The 13,116-nt window shown below is 53.8% G+C and overlaps 1 long non-coding RNA gene across 1 annotated transcript; it reads right to left on the reverse strand.

Annotated features, from left to right (window-relative positions):
• Positions 1-5,983: 5,983 nt before the first annotated feature.
• On the reverse strand, positions 5,984-10,475 carry LOC140254379 (uncharacterized). The gene is made up of 3 exons (XR_011904181.1): positions 9,596-10,475; positions 7,473-9,414; positions 5,984-7,291 (listed from the first exon to the last, which is right to left on the reverse strand). It is a non-coding gene; the product is annotated as an uncharacterized lncRNA (long non-coding RNA).
• Between the last annotated feature and the right edge of the window lie 2,641 nt (positions 10,476-13,116).

Below are 13,116 nucleotides of genomic sequence, written 5' to 3' on the forward strand. Positions count from 1 at the left end.
GGTATGGGGAGGACGGATGGACTAGATGATCTTATAGGTCCTTTCCTACCTTGTGATTCTGTGAAAATTAATGCCTCCTGTTGTATTACTCCAGCCCATGAAGCCATAGTCAGATGCTGGTGTTATGGCAGTGGACACTGAACCTTCCAGTATTACAAAGAATGAGACAGATGGCAGCAGAAGGGCGCTCTGCAAAACAGCATCTGACATGGAAGCGTGGGTGAAGCAAAGGTATGGACTTGAATTCCTCCACATACAGAATCGACATTCTTTGATGCTTGCTGAACACATGGTTAATCAGAGGTTCAGGCTGTGATTAATAGTTTCCCATACAATCAATTTTCTCTGTTGTTAATAACCAGTATCTCCTTGAAACGAATTACCATATTCTCTTGCACAACTACTCAAACCACCAGCACTGCCACCAGACAGATAATTTTCTATTGGTAATACATGTAAAAGACACAAGCATACCAAATCTTACATGCTTAGTTCCATTCTGTTTTTAAAAGGGAAGTCCCGTGTTTTGCTCTTTTAGGTTATTGTTTTACTTGTTTATTTTCCAACTATAAACATGTCCACATTTCCATTTGACTGCATTTGTTTTATTTACTTATGCTCCTGGCAAGCAATGGAAAACCCTTTAGAAGCATTGATCTCTTTCTCTCACTGTGCTCTTTCTAGCAAAAACAAGTTCTGAAACATTTGCTTTCCTGAAGCCGTTTAGGGAGTACCTGCTTTGCAGCAGATACTGCCTCGTTGCTTTTACTGAAATTACAACCCTGTCAATGCTGTGCATGCAAAACTGTCACAGACTTCAGTAGCGTTCCAGGTTAAGGCCGGCTACAAAGAGTAACGATCCCTAAGACTGTGGGTGATTTTTATCTGGGTGCCAGCAACAGTAATTATGGAAGCAAGTTTTCATAGAATCGTGGGATTGTTCAAGTTGGAAGGAACTCTTAGGTCACCTAGACCAACTTCCCTGCAACACCCACAGCTAGATCAGGTTGCCCAGAGCCTGGTCCAGGCTCTGAATGTCTCTAAGGATGGAACGTCCACCACTTCTCTGGGCAGCCTGTTCCAGTGCTTTGTTATCCTTACCTCAAGCAACTTCTTCCTGTTCCAGTGCATCACTACCCTCACTGTAAAATACTTCTTCCTCATATCCACTCTATATCACTCTACTTTTAGTTTGAAACGATTTCCTCCTGTCCTATCTAAACAGACTGCTACAGAGTCCATCACCTTCTTCCTTTAGATACTACAAGGCCCTGTAACAAAGTAACATGACAGAAACAATGAATGCAGAATAGTAACAGCCCAGGCTGCAGCAATTGAGGACTTGCTCAGATACAACACCTGTGGGCACAGAAACACATGAAAGCTGCTGTTTACCTTTGGAAAGCCTCAGATACACAGAAATCTCCAGCAGGATCTGCTTACCTCCACTGCCAGCCCTGAAATGAGGTCTGGGAAGCAGTGGGTCCTGGCTCCACCACTCTCAGGCACTCAGCTGCATTGCATGTACCCAAGCTCCCCTAGATTGAGCCTGCTTTTCCTCCAGGTGCTGCATCACTGTTTAAATCCCTGACGTTGCATTTCCCCTGCAGAGTTACTTTACATATTAAAACCATTTTTCCATTCAAGAGGAAGAAACAAGACATGCTATTGTTGATTTAATGATACAAAAGGTAGGCTTCCAAAACTTGAGACTACGCATGATTCTAAATTAAACAACAAAACTGCAGCCTGGTATGCAATTAATTCCACAGGGCTATGGCAATTTTTTTCCTGAATAAGACTGTCTGAACAGGGCAGAAGGAGGTGACTGACAAAGCCCTTAACCTCTCTAGCTCTCAGGACCAAAATTTGTTAGCAAATTCTTTTCCCCTGGCATCTCTGACAGTTACAAATAAAGCACAAGCTGAATTCTAACACATGCATGTCTAAAAAGCCAAAGAGAAAGTCAGATAAGTTCTACACTACTAAAACATTGTACAACCAAAGCAACAACAACAGCAAAAAGAGGCTGTTCCTTTAGTCTGTATCAGGAAATCCAATAGTGCTGGTAGACATACTGCTGAGTATCAATGCTACAGAGTATCCTTCACACTTCTAAAAGATGCTGAAATACCATTTTCAATCTACACTGAGTGAGTTTTAGTCAAAAGGAAGAACAGAGCATGAAGGGGGAAGGAAATGTTTCAGCAAGGGTTGAAGCAGTGCCTGAAAATCCTCTCAGTTCTATCAACACAGAATATAAAACCCACACAATTAAAACAGGAATGCTTTGTTGGATTTCCTGCCCTGAGTCATCAGATATCACCTACATTTTAATTTCGGAATCACTCCTGTTACCAAAATACAGAGAGAAAAAACAGGTTTTCTAGTTTGAATGTCAGTCCGACAGACCTTTAACTTCAGCACATGTAATACGACACTAACAGAAAAAAAGGTCATTTTGCGACCATTTGCTGTGCAAAACTGTGGTTCTAAGGTTATGCTCTAAAGCACAGAATCATAAAGAATATCATCATTAAGAGAACTTATAAAATTAAATTATAGTCCATTAGAATGTTAAACTTCAAGCTCTGAAAATAACAACAGCAACAAAAGTCTTTTTCTTACAGTCACTGGTACCGTCCCTTCTTTCACTTTATTGCGGCCCTTCTTCTGACCCAAAGGAATCAATCCATTTGTAGCATAGTTATTAAAAGCAGCTGTTCATTAGAAGGAATACAACAGGAAGTTTTCTTCATTAAAGATCAAATGTCTTGCCATCTGCTTAGACCTTTCATGCTCCTTTTTTTCATATTTTCCTGAATAACTTGGTTTAATGAACGCTGTATCACTTTACTATGTATGCTGTATTTTTCTGCACTGTAAAAGCTCAAAGGAAATAATGCAAAGCAAATTCAGTTATGATTTCTGCAATGCACACTTAAAGCTTCTTGCATGTCCCAAACTCAAAGGGTAACATATGAATGTAATACCTTATTACTACCAAGTCTTAATAATATAGCTCAAATACAAGTAAGAGCTATCCTTATTTCCCACTTGGAATGCATCTTAATTGCTAGACAAAGAAAAGACTCAGGAGCAAGCAATTCATTTAAAATCTATGCAAAAAAACACCATATTTTTTGTGGGGTTTCTGCGGCTTATCCCTGTGATGCCTCCGAGGGTCCCAGTGCAGATGCTGCCAACTTTGCACAGCAAGTACATGTTTTCTGTGCAGTGGAAGGGATGTAGGCCTTCCATCTGGAATATGCTTGGGTTTATCTGAATATGCTTTCTGAATACCACCTTTTTTCTCTTCACAGGTTTTGAGGTAAAGTCTGTGAAAACTGGTGGCATGCATTTTCCAATTTTCCTGAAGAGCTTTGCAGTAAGCAGATCATCTAATCATTCTTCAAATTCCTTGATGGCTAAATGACAATAGAACACAGCCTTTTTTTTTTTTTTCTTTTCAAAACATATGGTGATTTCCCCTTACAAGTGAGGCTCAGACGAGTCTAGCATCATGTGGCTCCTAAGTACACATCTGGGATGTGTGTAGAATGCAGAGACATCGTTCCCACACACATAATTTCTATCAATCTAGTCTGCAAGAATACACAGAATTGTCTCTGTAGGATTATCTCATACTTTTCAAGACCTATCACTTACAAACTCATTTTTCTATGAAAGCCATTAAAAGAAGGCCGTTCGTTTATCGAGGAGTCACTGAGACTCAGACTGTAGAGATTCATACACTATCTCATCTTAACATTCTCATTTTATAGCTAGTCTTCAAAAACATTTGACCCTCCTTCTGCCTAGATTTTAAATCATGCAGGAAGTCTGACAGTCTGATCTTTTCAGTGTGCTATGTGTACTTGCAGGCAAGAGTAGGTTTCTTCCTTCTAACTGAAAAAAAATATAAGTTCTGAAAGATTAGTTCCCTTTAAAAAGATGAACTAAAAAAGCATAGAGGTGAAAGACAGACCTCAGTGCAAGGTATGAGCTGAGCCACACATTTGAGGTGGGATGCTAAAGATACTTGCTCAGAAAAATCTATATTGGGAAAAAAATTAGTATCCCTTTGTGCACTGCTACAAAAATATTATTGAGGCTTGAACACAGACTACTGACACCCATTTAAGTTTTAGTGGATTTACAACAGCAACCACAGAACCTTCAGAACATAAATTCAGGTAGCAGTCTTAGCATTAAGATGCTTATCAAAACATCACTGCTACTCCCTTTGGAGTGACTTACCCTTCTAGCTCTTCTAGATGTCCTAGTTGCCAGAATCATTGTTTTAACACTAATGAGCGTTTAATGAGCCAAAACCTGCATAAAGCAAAACCACCTGCTAAATGAGCCACAGCATTAGAGGAGCAATTTCACCAGGCCACCAATCAAAGGAGGTGGAAAATACAGAGAGCTGTTGGAGAGGGTTCAGGGAAGGGCCACAAAGATAAACAGGGAACTGGAGAACCTCCCCTACAAAGACAGGCTGAGGGAGCAGGGCTTGTTCAGGCTGGAGAAAATAAGGCTGCAGGGTGACCTACCTGCAGCCTTGAAGTACCCAGAGGGAGACTATGAACAGGAGGTGAATCAACTCTTAAAAGGGTAGGGAACAGCAGGAAAAGAGGAATTAGATTAAAGGTGAGAGAAGGAAGATTTAGAATGGGAGTCCGGGGGTCATATACTGTGAGTACTGAAGAGCTGGAACACGCTGCCCAGAAAGGCGGGGAAAACCTTGTCATGAGAGGGCATCAAAGCCACGTTGGATGGGGCCATAGGGAAACCTGTTTAGTACCAAACAGGAACGATAATGGCCAAAACCTGCCACTCTGTTTCAGTGATAGAGGATGACAGGTAATGGATCCAGGAAAAAAAAAAAAAAGGCTTAAATACACCGAATACTTAATGTACTACCAAAATTTCATACCTACAGGAGATTAAAAGAAGAAAGCACCAGAAAGCCAAAAAAAAATTAAATTTATTATCACGAGAAAACTTTATCAAAGAGCAGAGACGAAGCCTTACACACAGACAAGAAAAAAGTGATCAAAATGTTGAAGTGAAGACTATAAGATACACAGGAAGCAGTCTGAACTTCTTGTAAATGCCTGAATCCCAAGAACCCACGTCGCTGGCTTCTTTCTTCTGCAGCCGCTCCTGAAACAGAAGCAAGGAGAACATTGCACCAGCGCAGCGGCAAGCCCCCCACCTGAAGGCAAAGGCAAACAAAGCACCGCAAAGGAGCATGGCAAGCCAGGCAAGGAGTGCCACGCACTCGCAACCCCCAACCCCACCCCAATTCATCCCCGCAAAAAACACTTGGAGAGGCTTTTCTCACCTCACTGACTCCCGGCGGTCTTTCAGCCGGTGCTGTGGGAACCGCAGAGGCGGGCAGACTGGGCAAATGGGGCTGGGCACACAAAAAGCGGCGGCCGGAGAGTCAGCTTCCCTGCTTACAGGGGACCCCCAGCCACTGCCTGCATTGCAAAGGGCCCGGGACTGCGGGGCACACTCGATCCCTGAATTACAGGGCAGCCCCCACCCCTACGGCCGAGGGAGGCTCCTTCTCTCCCAGTCCGACACCCCACTAACGGGGCGGTCATCCTACACAGGCTGCCAGCAGAGCACTAGCGCTCACACACCCAGAGCCTGATTACAGGCGGGTGGACAACACCCCTGGAGCCACAGAGTCCGGTTTCCCCCCCAGCGGCAGGAACAACTCTCGGAAGCCAGGCAGCGGGGCGGCACGGCCAAAGGGCCACAGTCGGGATCCCAGACCTGATTCCAGGGAGGGCGCAGAGCCCAACCCCACATCTCGCGGCCCCGTGCCTCTGAAAGGCCGGGGCCACCTACCCGCCCGAGTACGGGGGGTCTCTCAGAATGCAGCTCACCAAGCACACACGGGGGGCACGCGCAGCCCTGACTACAGGACGGTACCCCCACATCCCACCCTCCCCAAGAAGCCCCGGGGAGCACGAGGCTCCCGCCAACGCCTGAGCTACAGGCTGGCCCGCCCGGCAGCAGCACAACACCACCAACGTCTTGTTTTAGGGAGCCCAGGAACCAACCTCGACCCGCCGAGCGGGGAGGTCACCTCACACACAAACAGCACCTCAACCTGCACCCTCTGACGGGACAGGGAGGGGTCATCCCCACCAGCTGGATGGCTAGAGCAGCCGGCTGCAACGCCACTGACACCCCACACCTGATTACAGGGCGGGCGGGCCGCTCGGGGGACAGGGGGCCGGAAAGCTTGGGACACACACCCTGACTACTGGGCTGTCACGCCGCCAGCAGAACAGGCGACCATGCAAGGACAGGCCCAAACCCTGGCTACAGGGTGGCCTCAGCCACAGAACTACCTCGTGGCTCAAACCCAAACTAACTAAAAGGAAGGCAGACAGGACACTCGCCGTGCTCGTGGGACTGAGAGGGAACATCCCTTCTGCGGCATGCACCAAAGTCCTCCGTTCCGCCCCAGGAAGTCGGAGCTAAGCTGCAGCCATCTTTGTGGAGGCCTAATGGGAAAGGTCAGTCGCTCAGTCACTCCACAAACACGCACAAGGAAAGGAAGGGGAACACACACACACAGGCGCGACTTTCCGGAAGGGAAGGACAACGCGGCACAGCCAATCCCTGGGAATAGACCCGCAACCACGAGCAACAGACAAGAGCCTGTGACCTGTCCCTAGCCTGCACGGAGGCCACAGACCTCAACGTGCCAAGGGGCTTCCCAGGTAAATCCAAAGGCCAAAGGCCGTGACGCACACCCCGAGTACGGGGCCGTCACATGGACGGGCCACCTCCAGGCAACGATGCCGAGGGGCCAGGAGAGGAAGAGGGGCAGGGAAGCGGCACGACCCTGCTTACAGGGTGGCCGCGGGGTCCAGCGGGCTCCATTTCCCACTCAGGTGCGGAGAGGTGGCTGTCGCCCTCCGTTACAGGGGGCCACGCTCCCCAGGCAGCCAAAGGAGCAACAAGGCAAAAGGCCAACTACAGATAAAGACCCGAGCCCTGATTACAGGGAGGATCGCCCAGCACAAAACCGGCCTGGACAACTAAGGCGCCGGCAAAGCTTGACTCAAATGTGACTATGCCCCCGCTAACAGGACAGGTGCTTTGCCCAGGGTGCCTCTCCTTCCCCCCCGCGTCGGCACGCTTCGGCTTCCTCTTCTCGCTGGCTTCTGACTCCCAGGTCCGCACGCTTCCGCTTCCTCTTCTCGCTGGCTTCTGACTCCCAGGTCCGCACGCCGCTGGCTTCTTTCTTCTGCAGCCGCTCCTGAAACAGAAGCAAGGAGAACATTGCACCAGCGCAGCGGCAAGCCCCCCACCTGAAGGCAAAGGCAAACAAAGCACCGCAAAGGAGCATGGCAAGCCAGGCAAGGAGTGCCACGCACTCGCAACCCCCAACCCCACCCCAATTCATCCCCGCAAAAAGCACTTGGAGAGGCTTTTCTCACCTCACTGACTCCCGGCGGTCTTCCAGCTGGTGCTGCGGGGGATCACAGAGGTGGGCAGACTGGGCAAATGGGGCTGGGCACACAAAAAGCGGCGGCCGGAGAGTCAGCTTCCCTGCTTACAGGGGACCCCCAGCCACTGCCTGCATTGCAAAGGGCCCGGGACTGCGGGGCACACTCGATCCCTGAATTACAGGGCAGCCCCCACCCCTACGGCCGAGGGAGGCTCCTTCTCTCCCAGTCCGACACCCCACTAACGGGGCGGTCATCCTACACAGGCTGCCAGCAGAGCACTAGCGCTCACACACCCAGAGCCTGATTACAGGCGGGTGGACAACACCCCTGGAGCCACAGAGTCCGGTTTCCCCCCCAGCGGCAGGAACAACTCTCGGAAGCCAGGCAGCGGGGCGGCACGGCCAAAGGGCCACAGTCGGGATCCCAGACCTGATTCCAGGGAGGGCGCAGAGCCCAACCCCACATCTCGCGGCCCCGTGCCTCTGAAAGGCCGGGGCCACCTACCCGCCCGAGTACGGGGGGTCTCTCAGAATGCAGCTCACCAAGCACACACGGGGGGCACGCGCAGCCCTGACTACAGGACGGTACCCCCACATCCCACCCTCCCCAAGAAGCCCCGGGGAGCGCGAGGCTCCCGCCAACGCCTGAGCTACAGGCTGGCCCGCCCGGCAGCAGCACAACACCACCAACGTCTTGTTTTAGGGAGCCCAGGAACCAACCTCGACCCGCCGAGCGGGGAGGTCACCTCACACACAAACAGCACCTCAACCTGCACCCTCTGACGGGACAGGGAGGGGTCATCCCCACCAGCTGGATGGCTAGAGCAGCCGGCTGCAACGCCACTGACACCCCACACCTGATTACAGGGCGGGCGGGCCGCTCGGGGGACAGGGGGCCGGAAAGCTTGGGACACACACCCTGACTACTGGGCTGTCACGCCGCCAGCAGAACAGGCGACCATGCAAGGACAGGCCCAAACCCTGGCTACAGGGTGGCCACAGCCACAGAACTACCTCGTGGCTCAAACCCAAACTAACTAAAAGGAAGGCAGACAGGACACTCGCCGTGCTCGTGGGACTGAGAGGGAACATCCCTTCTGCGGCATGCACCAAAGTCCTCCGTTCCGCCCCAGGAAGTCGGAGCTAAGCTGCAGCCATCTTTGTGGAGGCCTAATGGGAAAGGTCAGTCGCTCAGTCACTCCACAAACACGCACAAGGAAAGGAAGGGGAACACACACACACAGGCGCGACTTTCCGGAAGGGAAGGACAACGCGGCACAGCCAATCCCTGGGAATAGACCCGCAACCACGAGCAACAGACAAGAGCCTGTGACCTGTCCCTAGCCTGCACGGAGGCCACAGACCTCAACGTGCCAAGGGGCTTCCCAGGTAAATCCAAAGGCCAAAGGCCGTGACGCACACCCCGAGTACGGGGCCGTCACATGGACGGGCCACCTCCAGGCAACGATGCCGAGGGGCCAGGAGAGGAAGAGGGGCAGGGAAGCGGCACGACCCTGCTTACAGGGTGGCCGCGGGGTCCAGCGGGCTCCATTTCCCACTCAGGTGCGGAGAGGTGACTGTCGCCCTCCGTTACAGGGGGCCACGCTCCCCAGGCAGCCAAAGGAGCAACAAGGCAAAAGGCCAACTACAGATAAAGACCCGAGCCCTGATTACAGGGAGGATCGCCCAGCACAAAACCGGCCTGGACAACTAAGGCGCCGGCAAAGCTTGACTCAAATGTGACTATGCCCCCGCTAACAGGACAGGTGCTTTGCCCAGGGTGCCTCTCCTTCCCCCCCGCGTCGGCACGCTTCGGCTTCCTCTTCTCGCTGGCTTCTGACTCCCAGGTCCGCACGCTTCCGCTTCCTCTTCTCGCTGGCTTCTGACTCCCAGGTCCGCACGCCGCTGGCTTCTTTCTTCTGCAGCCGCTCCTGAAACAGAAGCAAGGAGAACATTGCACCAGCGCAGCGGCAAGCCCCCCACCTGAAGGCAAAGGCAAACAAAGCACCGCAAAGGAGCATGGCAAGCCAGGCAAGGAGTGCCACGCACTCGCAACCCCCAACCCCACCCCAATTCATCCCCGCAAAAAGCACTTGGAGAGGCTTTTCTCACCTCACTGACTCCCGGCGGTCTTCCAGCTGGTGCTGCGGGGGATCACAGAGGTGGGCAGACTGGGCAAATGGGGCTGGGCACACAAAAAGCGGCGGCCGGAGAGTCAGCTTCCCTGCTTACAGGGGACCCCCAGCCACTGCCTGCATTGCAAAGGGCCCGGGACTGCGGGGCACACTCGATCCCTGAATTACAGGGCAGCCCCCACCCCTACGGCCGAGGGAGGCTCCTTCTCTCCCAGTCCGACACCCCACTAACGGGGCGGTCATCCTACACAGGCTGCCAGCAGAGCACTAGCGCTCACACACCCAGAGCCTGATTACAGGCGGGTGGACAACACCCCTGGAGCCACAGAGTCCGGTTTCCCCCCCAGCGGCAGGAACAACTCTCGGAAGCCAGGCAGCGGGGCGGCACGGCCAAAGGGCCACAGTCGGGATCCCAGACCTGATTCCAGGGAGGGCGCAGAGCCCAACCCCACATCTCGCGGCCCCGTGCCTCTGAAAGGCCGGGGCCACCTACCCGCCCGAGTACGGGGGGTCTCTCAGAATGCAGCTCACCAAGCACACACGGGGGGCACGCGCAGCCCTGACTACAGGACGGTACCCCCACATCCCACCCTCCCCAAGAAGCCCCGGGGAGCGCGAGGCTCCCGCCAACGCCTGAGCTACAGGCTGGCCCGCCCGGCAGCAGCACAACACCACCAACGTCTTGTTTTAGGGAGCCCAGGAACCAACCTCGACCCGCCGAGCGGGGAGGTCACCTCACACACAAACAGCACCTCAACCTGCACCCTCTGACGGGACAGGGAGGGGTCATCCCCACCAGCTGGATGGCTAGAGCAGCCGGCTGCAACGCCACTGACACCCCACACCTGATTACAGGGCGGGCGGGCTGCTCGGGGGACAGGGGGCCGGAAAGCTTGGGACACACACCCTGACTACTGGGCTGTCACGCCGCCAGCAGAACAGGCGACCATGCAAGGACAGGCCCAAACCCTGGCTACAGGGTGGCCTCAGCCACAGAACTACCTCGTGGCTCAAACCCAAACTAACTAAAAGGAAGGCAGACAGGACACTCGCCGTGCTCGTGGGACTGAGAGGGAACATCCCTTCTGCGGCATGCACCAAAGTCCTCCGTTCCGCCCCAGGAAGTCGGAGCTAAGCTGCAGCCATCTTTGTGGAGGCCTAATGGGAAAGGTCAGTCGCTCAGTCACTCCACAAACACGCACAAGGAAAGGAAGGGGAACACACACACACAGGCGCGACTTTCCGGAAGGGAAGGACAACGCGGCACAGCCAATCCCTGGGAATAGACCCGCAACCACGAGCAACAGACAAGAGCCTGTGACCTGTCCCTAGCCTGCACGGAGGCCACAGACCTCAACGTGCCAAGGGGCTTCCCAGGTAAATCCAAAGGCCAAAGGCCGTGACGCACACCCCGAGTACGGGGCCGTCACATGGACGGGCCACCTCCAGGCAACGATGCCGAGGGGCCAGGAGAGGAAGAGGGGCAGGGAAGCGGCACGACCCTGCTTACAGGGTGGCCGCGGGGTCCAGCGGGCTCCATTTCCCACTCAGGTGCGGAGAGGTGGCTGTCGCCCTCCGTTACAGGGGGCCACGCTCCCCAGGCAGCCAAAGGAGCAACAAGGCAAAAGGCCAACTACAGATAAAGACCCGAGCCCTGATTACAGGGAGGATCGCCCAGCACAAAACCGGCCTGGACAACTAAGGCGCCGGCAAAGCTTGACTCAAATGTGACTATGCCCCCGCTAACAGGACAGGTGCTTTGCCCAGGGTGCCTCTCCTTCCCCCCCGCGTCGGCACGCTTCGGCTTCCGACTCCCAGGTCCACACGCTTCCGCTTCCTCTTCTCGCTGGCTTCTTTCTTCTGCAGCCGCTCCTGAAACAGAAGCAAGGAGAACATTGCACCAGCGCAGCGGCAAGCGCCCCACCTGAAGGCAAAGGCAAACAAAGCACCGCAAAGGAGCATGGCAAGCCAGGCAAGGAGTGCCACGCACTCGCAACCCCCAACCCCACCCCAATTCATCCCCGCAAAAAACACTTGGAGGGGCTTTTCTCACCTCACTGACTCCCGGCGGTCTTCCAGCCGGTGCTGCGGGGGATCACAGAGGCAGGCAGACTGGGCAAAAAGCGGCGGCCAGAGAGTCAGCTTCCCTGCTTACAGGGGACCCCCAGCCACTGCCTGCATTTCTAAGACTCTAGCTCTCAGTATAGCAACTCTCGTATATGATGTCAATTTTTTTTGCTAGCTCTGTTTCACTGAATTCAGTTTGCCACTTTTTTCAGGGCAGTTTTATTGCCCAGCAATCATTTCCTTTCCTTTTTCATTTATGATTCTGGGTTTTATGAATTCATCTAAAGTTCTCATTCCCTACTTTCTTGTACTGTAGTCATTGGATGTGACAAGTGTAACTACTAATTTGTAGCCTGTATTACCATTGATTATCTTAAAATTTAACAAAGAATCTGAGATTCAATCCTAGTTTTTTTTTGGAGCATTTTACTTTTTCTCATGTGGAGCTTCATCATGATTTTTAAGTTCTTAAATACCAGTACATCACTTCATTGTTTTGTACCTTTCAAGTGCACAGATTCTATCAAGTTTACTCAAATACCCACCATCCCATTAGATATTAAGAAAAAAACAACAAATTCTTATGGATCAACACTTCATCACAAGACACATGTACTTTATTATAACTGCTTGCTGTAGGCTCATACCATCCTCTTTCACGTGGCTGCTTCCTATGGTTGGTCCATCAGGCCGCGCCCGCCCTTCCCCCCTTCCCCCCCGCAGCAACGAGCTCAAATGTCCCGACTTAAGAAGTTCCCTCGCCCCGGCCGCCCCCCCCCCCCCCACCGTCGCAGCCCGGGAAGCGGCCGCGTCCCCGGCCGCCCTCCCTTCCCGTTGGAGCCTTCGAAGCGGCCGCGTTCCCGCCCCCCCTCCCCCGTCGGCGTTTGCGACGCGGACACCGCCCCAGCCGCCCCCAACCCCCACGTCAGAGCCCGCGAAGCGGCTGCGTTCCCGCTCACCCCCCCCCCGTAGGAGCCATCGACGCTGCCGCGGCCCCGGCCGCCCCTTCACTCCTCCGTCGGAGGCCGCGAAGCGGCCGCGTTCCCGCCCTCCCCCCCCACCGTCGCAGCCCGCGAAGCGGCCGCGTTCCCGCCCGCCCTCCCCCCGTCGGAGCCATCGAAGCTGCCGCGGCCCCGGCCGCCCCCTCTCCCCGCCGTCGGAGTCCGCGACGCAGCCGCCGCCCCGGCCGCCCCCAACCCCCACGTCAGAGCCCGCGAAGCGGCTGCGTTCCCGCTCACCCCCAACCCGTAGGAGCCATCGACGCTGCCGTGGCCCCGGCCGCCCCTTCACTCCTCCGTCGGAGGCCGCGAAGCGGCCGCGTTCCCGCCCCCCCCCCCCACCGTCGCAGCCCGGGAAGCGGCCGCGTCCCCCGGCCGCCCTTACCCCGTCAAAGCCCGGGAAGCGGCCGCGGCCCCGGCCGCCCTTACCCCG

This window comes from Excalfactoria chinensis, chromosome 6 (genome assembly GCF_039878825.1).
Source record: "Excalfactoria chinensis isolate bCotChi1 chromosome 6, bCotChi1.hap2, whole genome shotgun sequence".
NCBI lineage: Eukaryota > Metazoa > Chordata > Aves > Galliformes > Phasianidae > Excalfactoria > Excalfactoria chinensis.